Here is a 12,926-nt window from a genome sequence, read left to right on the forward strand (position 1 = left end):
TCCTGGATGACTCCAAGCAGCATTCTGAAAATTTCTTTCTGTGACAGATCAATATCTGCTTCTTCTATGCACATCGTTAGGTTCACAACATCTTCTGACATTTCCTTTTGTTTCTCCTGTTTTTCTTGTTGAGGTCGTTGGGGCTGATTGCTGTTTGTGTTGTATTGTTTTAGAGGGGACCGGTGCTATTTTCCAAAGAGTCGAAAATCACTGGACTTTCTCTGGGAGACTCGTAGGAATGATTCTTTGAACTGCCTGCAGCTAATTACACTATGGGATTGCCTACCACTTTATCCTCCTGTGGCTTCACTCTTTCACTAGTCAACCAGTATTCTGTTATTTGGAGGGCAAGTTGAACGGTCCTCTCAGGGGGACTGGTTTGGTGGTTGTTGACCTGTGAGGATCATGCTGCACTGGGTGATCTCACAAGAAGCTGTGATTGTGTGGCCCACAGAAACTTGGGGCTCTGAAGAGAGTTTGCAGGGGTGCCTGCTGCACCAGGAGTGCTGCAGAAGACAGGTGGGTGTGCCCGCTTTGGTGTAGAGCACTGTAAATGGCGGGTAGAATTTCCCTGGTCAGCTAGATCATCGCAGAGGTTGGGCAGAGATTCCTGCAGTAGTGTGTAGCACTATAGAGTGTTGGCCGAGCTGCCTTAGGCCATGTGAGGAGCTCTGGCAGGCAGGAGGAAGTTCCCTTAGTCACGTGGGACCACACAGGCAGGACATCTCCTGGAAGATGGTGGGTGGTGTTTCCCCAGCCACATGTTTAAGGCTGTAGTGGGTGGGCAGGATTTCCCCAGAAGAAGGTGGGTGGGCCTTCCCCAGCCTCCTGTTATACTGAAGAGGGTTGAGCTCCCCCAGCTGGGTGGTGGGCAAGAATAAATGCCCTAGGCTAAGGGGAGTGGCCTAGAGGTTGGCAGTGGTGTGTGAGAGACAAATAAAAAAAAAACTGAGCCCGCTGAGACAGGGGGAGGGGGCCATGGGGTGCAATGGAGAAGAAAGGAAAACAAAAGTAACAATGTAGCTGAGCCCTAATCCCTGACCATGGGGCTGTAGGTGTTTAAATCTGCCTCAAGGCAGCATCAAGGTGTGACTGTGTTGAGATAAAGCCTTTGGGCCTGCCAAAGGATCCTGGATCTGGCCGAGACAGTGGCAGTGATAAGGTTAAACCATAACTGGCCTCCACAATGGTAAGCCAAAAGCCCATAGCTCCTCAAAATCTAGTGGATCTGTGCCTTGTTAGGTTTATGATGCTCCTCCTGCAATGTGGAATTTCCTTCATCATGACTCTCCTGCTCTGATTTTTGCGGAGTCCCTGTGGTATGTGCTACTCAGTCACCATCTTGCCAGACGTCCCCTGGTATTTCCAATTGCCTCATTTGCATGTGAATGTTGGACATTTGAATAAGGAAGACCAAAGGCAAATCAATACTTTTGAACATGGAAGTGAAACTACCATAGGCTGCCAAAAGAACAACCAAATCTGTCTTGGAAGAAGTATAACCAGCATGCTCCTGAGAAGGAAAGGTGGCCAGACTCCATCTTATGTACTTTGGACATATTGTCAGGAGAGAAAAGTTTTTAGAAAAGAACATTATGCTCGGTAAAGTAGAGGGGCAGCAAAAAAAGAAGTCACTCAACAAGATGATTGACACAGTGGCTGCAACAGTGGGGGAAAGCACAGGAACACTTGTGAGAATAACGCAGGACTGGGGAGTGCTTCCTCTGTTGTGCACAGACGCTCTGTCGGTTGGAACTGACTCAATGACACCTAAAATAAGAACAGCTTTTCATGGCTCTCGACTTTGTTGTTTTATTAAAATTATCATTTAAAAATGTCCTCTGTATGTTGTTTGGCTGAAAGTTGAGCCATGGAGTGAGTTCAGTTCAAGGGTTGCAAAGGTATTTTAGTAGTCTCTATCAAATTATTAATTATTTTCTTTTTAGTGACTTTGAGTTTTGTTATGGCTTTTCTCCTTCTCTATCCAGTACTCTTGAATCTGATTCCTTTAAGAGGATGTAGTGATGTGAAATTAATTACTTACAGGTTTTCTATCTATTTCTCTGTAGCTCTCACCAAATGATTGGATGGCACTTATGCAAATAAGGCATAGAGGATTTAACCTTGGGAATTGATCAGTTTTGCCATTTCTGAATGTAAGAGAGCCATCTCAGAAACAGGAAAAGAGAGAATCTTAGGACCATCACTAATGAACAGCCTCTGGCAGAGTGCATGCAAGATCCCTATCTGAATGGCAGAGGGAGCTGAGGCCAAGGTGCAGTAAGACCCTGAGACAGAACACAGAAGCCACATGGAGCCAGAGCTGAGGAGTGGCACCAAGAGTATGAGGCATGATGTAGACTAGCAGGTGGGCAGGCTTCTTCACAGGCCAACAGGCCCCATGACTGAGAGACTGTGAACCAGGGAGCCATCGCTGCCTGTTGAGAGGAAGCATTTCTGGGGACAAAAGGACTATATCCTTATCATTTCATGATCCCGGTCAGTTTACTTTCCTCATAAAATACTTCCCTTATTAAATACCGCAATTGTGAGTACTCTCTGTGAATGTTATGTCATCATTGAAGCAAATTATCTAACCCAGCCCAAGAAGTAGAGTGCTATGGGAAGGATTATCATTGGAGTCAGAATGGGGTATAAGAAGAATGGAGGGGGGAGGCATATCTGATCTCTGCTTTGTGTGAATCGACCTGGGGCTAGTGTGGAGTTGGAATCCCCATCTCCCTTGTGTGTTGCCAGAAGAGGGTATATGTGGCCCCCATGCCATTCCTTGGGGGTAATAGTGACACCAGGGAAGTGTGCATGTCTCAGAATAAGATCAAATCTCTATATAAGATCATCTATACAAGATCAAAAGGGCAGCATTTCTCAAGGGATAAAAACCAAGACGACAGGAATAGATAGGAAAGACTAATGAGTGGAAATGATGAAGGAAAGGGAAAGTGGGAAGAATGGTTTCTGCTGTGGAAACCACAATTATGATTAAAAGAAAATGTGCATTTATTGTTGATAGAAAAACCAATTTACTTTGAAAACTTTCACTCAACAAAAAAAGTCCACAAAGAAAGGGACACCACTGCACAGGTAAAGAATAGTTCTGCCAACAATTAGAAAAGTGAATTGGTCTTAGGAATGAAGAGATGTGCTGAGATGCTTCAGTTTTATCTTTTGCAGTTCCTGAGACAAGAACCTCAGTGACATCATAAAGCTACTTTGGAACCTCAGACAAAATAGTCATTCTGATCCTTTATTTCAATTGTACTATTTTGTTCACTATGCATATTTTGCATTGATTTTGTTTTTCTTTAAGAATTGCTTTAAAATATTATTAATTTGGGGGGCTCTATTTCTATTTTCTGCCTGAGTCTGATTTGCTTCACCCTAGTTTGGGTCCTAATTTAATTTAAAAAACTAAATTTATTAAAAATATTTGGCCCCATTTTAAAGAGCATAAAGTGATGATTTAGCTTCAAGGCAGGTTCCTTTCTAATACTTCTATGAGCAGCAGTAGGGAACAGAGACGATTTTTTTTTTAACTAAAATCAGAAGAAATGAAATGGTGAGGTTTTATTTTTGCTTTCCTACAAATGATGTACAAATGGAGCATACTGTTATTAACTTTGCTATCTCACTCCTCTATCACTTTGTCATACTGCGGTATGACATTAGCACACATCAGCAGGGCATTCCTTTGAGGCAGATTTCAGTGGAGCTTCCAGACTAAGACAATCCAAGAAGAGCAATTTGCAACTATACTTCTTAAAAAACTGGCCAGTGAAAACCTTATAAGACTGAGAAAATTGTTTGATAAACTACCAGAAAATGAGCTTATCAGATAGGAAGGCACTGAAAAATCTTGTGTGGTCTGAGGGTAGGGATGAGGGGTTGGCACTGGGGGTGTGGGGGGCAATTGCCTACTCAAAGTAGCCAATTTTAATTATATGAATAGAAAAAAGCCTTTATGACCTTCATTTGACGATGTGGTGTATAAAATGTACAGAAGCTGTATATGACCTCCCCTGGCTTCCCTGTTGCTACCAGGCAGGGGTCAGACATGCCTCCACCCTCCGTCTTTCTTTATCCTATTCTGATATCAACCGTTTGTCCCAAAACACTCTTACTTTCTGCTGGCCTCAACAATGCATTGCAGTGGCCACACAGAACTCACAAACAAAACTCACAACGATGAAGGTGTATTAGAAAAATTAACAAGTTACCACAAGGCAGGATCAGTGAACAGCAAGGATATAGTTGTTGGTCCACAGCAGTACGTCTTCTGTCAGCAGCCACATATCTTTGGTCCTCTGTCTCTCGTCTATGTGATGCCTTGTATTTTGTCTCATAAGCCAGGAATCCCATGTATCACCCTGCCTCACCATCCCTTAGTCTCAGCAATGCTCCTCTGTTCTGTCTCATGGTCTTCTTGTCTCGGACTCGGATCTTGACTTGGCTCCTTTGTTCTGTCCATGGTGTCTGTGTTGAAGCTCCTAACACCTCTGGTCTTGGCTTCCAACACTTCAAATTGAGAGCTTGAAAGTGTTCCATTGGTGGTTCTTCTTTAGACTGTCCTGGAATTTCTCGGTATGTTCCTGATTTTCAGATTCTTATACGGAGGTGTGTTTTTGTCTTTCAACAGACCTTATGTTTTCAAAATGGGATTATAACTACAGGTATAAAGGCTAGCATTTACAATCGAACACAAAAGGGGTTAAAGCTAGATGGGCCATATTATATACATATTTAGTAATATTCCCCTGTAAGTTTGAAATGAACTTGTATTTCACTTAAGACCTCAAGTCCACTTCAATTTTACTTTTCCTCCTTTTTAGCTTCTCAGCCAATATTTAGGTCTGAAGGGTAAGGAATCTGGAAGTGTTTTGTTTTGTTTTTCATGGTGCAATTTTTACTTTATTTTATTTTCCCTGTTAAATCTCCTTTATTTATTTTTTGTTCCACTCTCCCCTCATCCTCTTTCTGTCCCTATTTTCATCCTTGTCCATAATAAGTAATTGACTACATCTCATGTAGCATGATTCAAAATGAGAAGAAACAGCTACAAGCATCAATTAGTAATTAGAACATGGAATCTAGGAAATGTAAATCCAGTAAAATTGAAAGTCATCAAAAATGAGATGGGATGTATAAAGATTGACAGGCATCAGTGAGTTGAAATGGATGGTACTGCCCATTTTGAATCAGACAATCCTAAAGTCTACTATGCCTGAAATGACATTTGAAAAAGAATGATATCACATTCATCATTAAAAGAAACACTTCAAAATCTACCCTGAAGTACAATGTTGTAGTGATAGGAATATCCATATGCCCACAAAGAAAACCAGTCAACGTGTCTATTATTCAAATTTGCTTACCAACCACTAATGCCAAAGATGAAGAAACTGAAGATTTTTTATCAACTTCTGGAGTATGAAATTGATCAAACATATAATTAATATGCATTGATAATTACTGGTGATTGGATATCAATTTAGAAACAATGAAAAAGGACAAGCAGTTGGAAAATATGGCCTTGTGGAGAGGAACAGTGCTGGAGATGGCATGATAGAATTTTGCAATACCAATGACTCTTTCATTGAAAATATCTCTTTTCAACAACATGTTTACATCAAGTATGCACATGAACTTCACTGGATCAAAATATGTAAGAGTCAAATTCACATGTTATCAGGAGAGTCCAGTCCCTGGAAAAGGACATCACGCTTTGTAAAGCAAAAGGAGAGCAAAAACGAGGAATACTTTCGATAAGATGGGTTGACACAGTGACTGCATCGATGGGCTCAAACATAAGAACAGCTGTGAGAATGGCACAGGACTGGGTTGTTTTTCTCTCTCTTCTACTTAGGATGGCTGACTCAGTACTGACTTGAAAGCACCAAGAAACAGCATGGAAAGAGATGATGGGTAAGCTCAGTATCAGTAATCAGAACAAAGCCAGGTGCCAACTGCACAACAGACTATCAATTACACATGTGCAAGTTGAAGTTGAGCTGAAGAAAGTGAAAATTATCCCATAAGAGCCAAAGTTGACCTTCGGCATATGCCCCATCTGAAGTCAGAAACCATCTCAAGAATAGATTTGACACATTTAGCACTAACAAATTGTGGACTAGAAGCCAGGAATCATACATGAAGAACCAAAAATCCCCAGAAAATAAGATTTAATAAAATACTAGAATGGTATCAGAAGAGACTCTGAAACTTGCTCTAGAATATAAAGAAGCTAAGACAACTGGAAGAGATTGTGAAATAAAAGAGCTGAGCAGGAAAATTCACAGGGTAGCTGGAGAAAACAAAGTACAATATAATAATGCAATGAGCTAAGATCTGGAATCAAAAAACCAAAAAGGAAGAAAATTGCTGCATGTTTCTCAAGCTGAAAGAACTGAAGAAAAAAAGTCAAACTTTAAGCTGTAATGTTGAAGGATTCTATGCACAAAATATTGGATTATGCGGAAAGAGTCAAAAGAAGATGAAAGAAATACAGTTACTTTACCAAAAAGAATTGGTCAACAGTCAATTCAGAAGATAGTGTATTATGAAGAAGCAAAGGTACTAAAGTTGTCCTGAAGGCAATGGGGAAAAATAAGACTCCAGAAACTGACTGAGTACAAATGGAGAGCTTCAACAAACAAAGGCAACGCTGGAGACGCTCACTCAGCTGTACCAAGAAATGTGGACTACAGCTACCTATCTTACTGAGAGGGAGAGATCCATATTGATGCCTATGCTAAAGAAAGGCGCTCCAAAAGAGTGATGGAAAATTATTGAAAGATATAAGTAATATTACATGCAAGCTTGCTAAAAAATAGTTGTAGCAATACATTAATTGTAACTTCCAAAAATTCAAGCAAAATTCAAAAGAGAATGGGGACAAGATGGGTTTGGGCTGAATGCAGAAAATACCAGAATGATGGTTTTCTGCATTTCATTAAGTATGCAGTGACATTTGATTGAGTGGATCATAACAAATTAGAGATAAAATTGTGCAGAATCCAAATACATGTGGTAAAGTAGCAATACTTTTTGACTTATCCTTGTACATACACTTTGTTTATCCATTTATCCTTCAGTGGGTAATTAGGTTGTTTACATCTTTTTGCTAACGTGAATAATACTGAAAGAAAAACATAGGTGTGCATGCATATGTCTATTTGTGTCACCCCGGGCATATAGGATTGCTCGATAAGGTATTTCTATTGGTAACTCTTTTTAAATGAGCTGTTATCATTTTCCATAGTGGTTGTTCCATGTTCATTCCCATCAGCAGTGCATGAGACTTCTCATCTTGCCACAACAACAGTTGTTGTTTTCTGTTTTTTGAACAGTGCCATTTTTGCAAGAGTGAGATGATATACTGAGTATAGTTTTGATGTGCTTCTCTCTGATGGTTAATGTTTGCAAGCATCTTTGCAAGTGTTTGTTGGCTATTAAATGTTTCTCTTTGGTGAAGTGTCTGTTCATGCCTTTTCGTCATTTTTTAAATTGGATAGTTTGCCTTATTGTTGTTGAGGTGTTGAAGTTTTCTATGTATTTCAGAGGTCAGAACCTTATCAGATATGCCATTCCCAAGATAGTTCTCCAATCCATAAGTTCTCTTTTCACTCTTCTTACCAATTATTATACATATGTGTGTCTATATAAGCGTAGGTATTCAACTTTAGGAGGCCCCGGTTGTGTAGTTTGCCTGCTGTTGCCTGTGCATTTGTAGTTGTGTTTGGTAATCTCATCCTGAAAATAGGGTCCCAAAGTTTTGTCCCTGGATAGTCTGCTAGGAACTTCATAGTTTTAGCTTTAACATTTGGGTCTTTATGCATTGGGCTGATAACCACATGGTCAACAGTTTGAAACCACCAGCCACTCCATGGGAGAAAGATAAGATTTTCTATTCCTATAAAGATTTACAGATTTTGAAACCCATAGGAGCCACTCTACTTTGTTCTATAAGTCACTATGAGTTGGAAACAACTCAATGGCAATGAATTTGAGAGTGAGTTTTTTGTGTGATGTTAGATATAGATTGTTTACTTTTTCTGCAAATGAATATTCAGTTTTGCTAGCAAAGTGACTGTGTCTTCCCCACTGAATGAAGTTCCACCTCATCCCTTATCAAAAGTCTGCTGCCCATAAATGGATACATTTACTTCTTGGTTTTCAATTCTATTCCTCCGGTTTATGTGTCTTTACTGAACTAGCACCATACTGTTTTGATTATTATAGTTGTGAGGCCCCCTACTATGTTTGTGAGGCCCCCTACTTTGTTTGTGAGGCCCCCTACTTTGTTCTTCAATATTTCCTTGGTTATTAGGATCCTCTTTCTTTTCCACATAAAGTTGGTGATGGTTTTAATTGCTCTGTTTTAATTTCAATAAAGAATACTGTTGGATTTTGGATCAGGATTGCATTAAATCTACAGATCACTTTCAAATATTTCTCAGTTTTCACAGTTCCATTTTATAACACATAAACATGTGTTTTTTTTTCATTTATTAAGGTCCCTTTTCATTTTTTGCAATAATGTTTTATAGTTTTCATTGTATGTTTCATCATCGCTACACTGCCCTGACTGACTCATCTCCTCCCCACAACCCTTCTGTAAGGGATGTCCAGGTGCCTACAGATGGGATTTAGGTCCCCACTCTGCAGTCCCCCTCATTCACAATGATATGATTTTTGTTCTTTGATGCCTGTTACCTCATCTCTTCGACACCTCATGATCACACAGGCTGGTGTGCTTCTTCCATGTGGACTTTGTTGCTTCTGAGCTAGATGGTTGCTTGTTTACCTTCACGCCTTTAAGACCCAGATGCTATATCTTTTGATAGCTGGACACCATCAGCTTTCTTCACCACAGTTACTTATGCACCCATTTGTCTTCAGTGATAGTATCGGGAGGTGAGCACACAATGATATGATTTTTTGTTTTTTGATGTCTGATAACCGATCCCTTCAGCACCTCATGATCACACAGACTGGTGTGCTTCTTCCATGTGCACTTTGTTGCTTCTGAGCCAGATGGCCACTTGTTTACCTTCAAGTCTTTAAAGTGCTAGATGCTATATCTTTTGATAACCAGGCTCCATCAGCTTTCTTCACCACATTTGCTTATGTACCTGCTTTGCCTTCAGCAATTGTGTCTGGAAGGTGTGCATCACTGAGTGCCAGTTTAATAGAACAAAGTATTCTTGCATTGAGGGAGTTCTTGAGTGGAGGCTCAATGTCCATCTGATACCTTAATACTAAGCCTATAAATATACACATAGATCTATTTCCCCACCCTCATATATAAATACATTTACATATGTACATGCCTTTATGTAGACCTCTATAAATGCCCTTTGTCTCCTAGTTCCTTCCTCTATTTCCTTTTACTTTCCTCTTGTCCCACTATCATGCTCATCTTTTATTTGGGTTACAGTAATTCCTTTCGGTTACATTGCCCCTGATCAAGTCCTACCAGGCCTCCTATACTCTCCTCCCCACCAATTTTGGATCACTTGTTGTTCCTTTGTCAATTTTTTTTGACAAAACAACAGTATCACCTTCAAAGTACTTAATACATTTAATACTTAATACAAATACAAATTTAATACACCTTCCAATACACTTAATACATTTTAAAAAATCTCCAATTCCATTCTTGGAAACATTTTTCAAACTCATCTGTGTGGATGGCTGAAAATACCTCCCTAGTGTTCTTCTTCACCTCTTGTATGTCATCAAATTGCTGTCCTTTTATGTCCCTCTGCATTCACAGAAAGAAAAAAAAGGTCATCACACAGAGCATGGTCAGGTGAGTAAAGTGAGGCATGCTTTTTTGCCAAAACTGGCACACTGAGATGGGTGTGTGAGCAGGTGCATTGTTGAGGTGGCAAAACCAGTCCCCCATGTGCCACAAGTCAGGCCTTTTTGTTGAACACTATTACGTAATCTTCTCAGAACCTCTCAATAAGAAGCTCGATGACTTGTCTGACCTGGTGGAATGAACTCCAAGTGCTCTAGGGGTCGGCATTTTCATCCATTCAGGCTGTGACGGGCGTGCAGCATGAAGTTCGTCATCAATCGACATTTCACCTTTTTTGAAACAGGAAAAACACCTGTACACTTGAGATTTTCCCATATAGTTGTCCTTGTAAGCTGTGTTCAATGTCACAACAGTTTCGTTGGTATTTTTCCTGGAGCAGGAAACAAAATTTCACAGCCACACCCTGTTCTCTCAAATCAGTCATCACACACACACAAAAGAAGTTTGAGCGAAGCTGCTTTCATGAAAACATTCACTGTGACCAGAAAGAACCTTCCCAGGTAACACCACTGGGTGCATTCACTCAGAGCGCCTTGCTGGAACAATGCATACTACAAAAGCTCCAGCCAGCTGAGCTTTCTCCCATTTGGGGGGTGGTACTCCTTTTAAATATAGTACTCCGGTGTTTATGAGAAGAATGGAGGCTTGACTATTGCTAATATTGAAAGTAGGGTTTAGATACTACTTCCATCTAAGCAAAAAAACAAACAAACTGAGGATATAGATTAAAATGGCAGTAGAAAAGTAAACTTACTTGGTAGACTGATGAGATATTTTGGAGGATGAATTATCAGGAGTGGAGAATAATTTAGAGAATTGGCCATTATTAATACTAGGCATATAGATTCAGTCACAAGAGGGAAGAAAGGGTGCTTTTAATTATTCTTTTTCAGTCATGTTTAGTTTTAATTTCTTTGGGCCTATTGGGAGAAGTGGGCATTTGGAAAAATTGATCAGTTGCTCTGGAGAGAATTTTGGGGTGGCAAAAGGAATATAAATATAAATGGAAATTTAACTAGGAGTTGAATCTGAAATATGGAGAAGGCGGCCCAGGAGGAATGGAGAGAGTGGAACGTTGGTTTGTTTTGTTTGGGTTTGTAGACACCAAGGCCTTTTACTGAGTGGAATTTAATTGTTGGATAAAACTCTTCTAAGAACCATAGTTGAGGCATCTCAAGAGCCTGGACAGTTCTCTTACTGGCATCTTCTGGGGGATTAGGGAGTGATCAGGTCGCCAGTGGGTGACTTAGGTTTTTGCTCCCCACGGCTCACCTTCTGCCATGTCCCTGCTTCCTCTTCGACTGAAGTGGAGAGACTAGAAAGCAAAGAATCCATTTGATGACACGCGAAAGGCCCTTAGTTTATTAGAATTGGAAATGAACCTATTAAATTATAGGCTTACTGTTATATCTGAATGTGCCTGTAATTCTTGGATGCTCTTATGGTTGGCAGAAGATTGACAGTGCTAATTTTCCTCAGTATTTGCCTTGATATAAAGCATTTTTAGAAATTTTAATGTTTGGGGGTTTGTTTGTTTAAAAATTTTAACAAAACTCCCCTTTTCCCCCAGGTGCTTTCTCCAGAAATTGCTACAGAGTGAGCAGCACTCTGATATTTTTTCTCAGAAGAACTTTTCTTTTCAGTGCAGAATTTTATCAGCAATTCTTATGCTAAGAGGGGTCAGGAGATGAGGCATTTCTCACGTTACCCTTGAAGCTACTCATGAATAATGGCCTATATCACCTCCATTGTCTGCCCCCAAATATAAGCAACCAGACATAAAGACAGACACGAAATTAAAGATGACTGAACGAGGCAGCAGGTCAGGCAAAGTCTGCAATAGTGAGAGGAGGTAAAGATGAAAGCTAGAACAGATGGTTGTGGTGGAGCGGAGGGTGGCGCTGGGATGTTTGAGTAGATTAACTGCTCAGCCCTAGAGAATGAGCCAGATCCCTTGTTTTCAAGGCAAGAAAGACAACAGGAAAATATTCTAAAATCTTCGGAGTGAGATTGAGGGTATCCCTACCAGAGAGCAATGCAGCTCAAAGACATTGGGGTTCATGTTTCCATGCTAAAATGCATAATGGGCCGAGAAGCTCATTGGGCTTTTTACAACTCCTTCAGATAATTTTCTGTGACATATGCTGCTGTGTGGAGGAAACCTGCCTCTCTCGATACATTCTTCCTTCATCCGTGTGCTGATTTCCTTGAACTCTGCCTGGGGTCCAATGTTGGGGGAGTGGGCAGACCCTAGAGAAGGCAGTGAGAATGACTACAGCTGCACTTCTGAACGGGTGGGTTAGTATGACCTGTCCAGGAAAAGCAGCATTCAACTTCTTTTGCATACTAAGGAAGTCGGTATTTCAGTTTGCCTGCTGATATATGTGAAAATAATGTCCTTCTATGACATCAAAGCGAGGCATCTTTGGGCGGACCTTCAGTACTGTGATATCGGCCGAGTGAGTCAGTGAGAGGAGTAAACTACGAAGAGCACAGCAACCACGGAGCGCTCAAAGGGCCACATGGGCTCCACCAAAGGGCTCATGGTAATGCCTGTGGAGAGACCTATCTATGCCTGTGCATCAGGTGGGAGTCCCAGACTTCCCCTCCCGATGTTTGGCCGCTGGACCATGCTATGGCCATGAGCTGAAGAGTGGAGCCTTTTGTTTCAGCTTCTTCCAAGTCAGTCACATCACATTTGATGGCCTACTGGCACTTCCTTCCTCACTGCCATTGAGTCGATTCTGGCCCACAGAGATCCTATCGGACAAAGTAGAACTGCCCCGAGGTTTGCAGGGCTGTAAATCTTTATGGGAACAGACAGCCTCATCTTTCTCCCATGAAGTGGCTGGTGGATTCAAACTGCTGACTGCAGTTAGCAGCTCAAGTTGTCAGTTACTGTGGTAGTTACATAATCTGTTTTCAATTTGAGACTTAAGAGTGAAGGGGTGGAGTTTAGCCTGTCAATCAGGTTGCAGCTTGATGACCTCATTTCGAGGTGCTAAGGAGATAAATAGCTTGCTGGAGGGGGTGGGGGGGACACTTGCTCATTCCCCGTGAAACATTCCTCTTGAGAAGACACGTG

Source organism: Echinops telfairi, unplaced genomic scaffold (assembly GCF_000313985.2).
Source record: "Echinops telfairi isolate 266 unplaced genomic scaffold, ASM31398v2 ScPeMD7_5167;HRSCAF=5991, whole genome shotgun sequence".
NCBI classification, from domain to species: domain Eukaryota; kingdom Metazoa; phylum Chordata; class Mammalia; order Afrosoricida; family Tenrecidae; genus Echinops; species Echinops telfairi.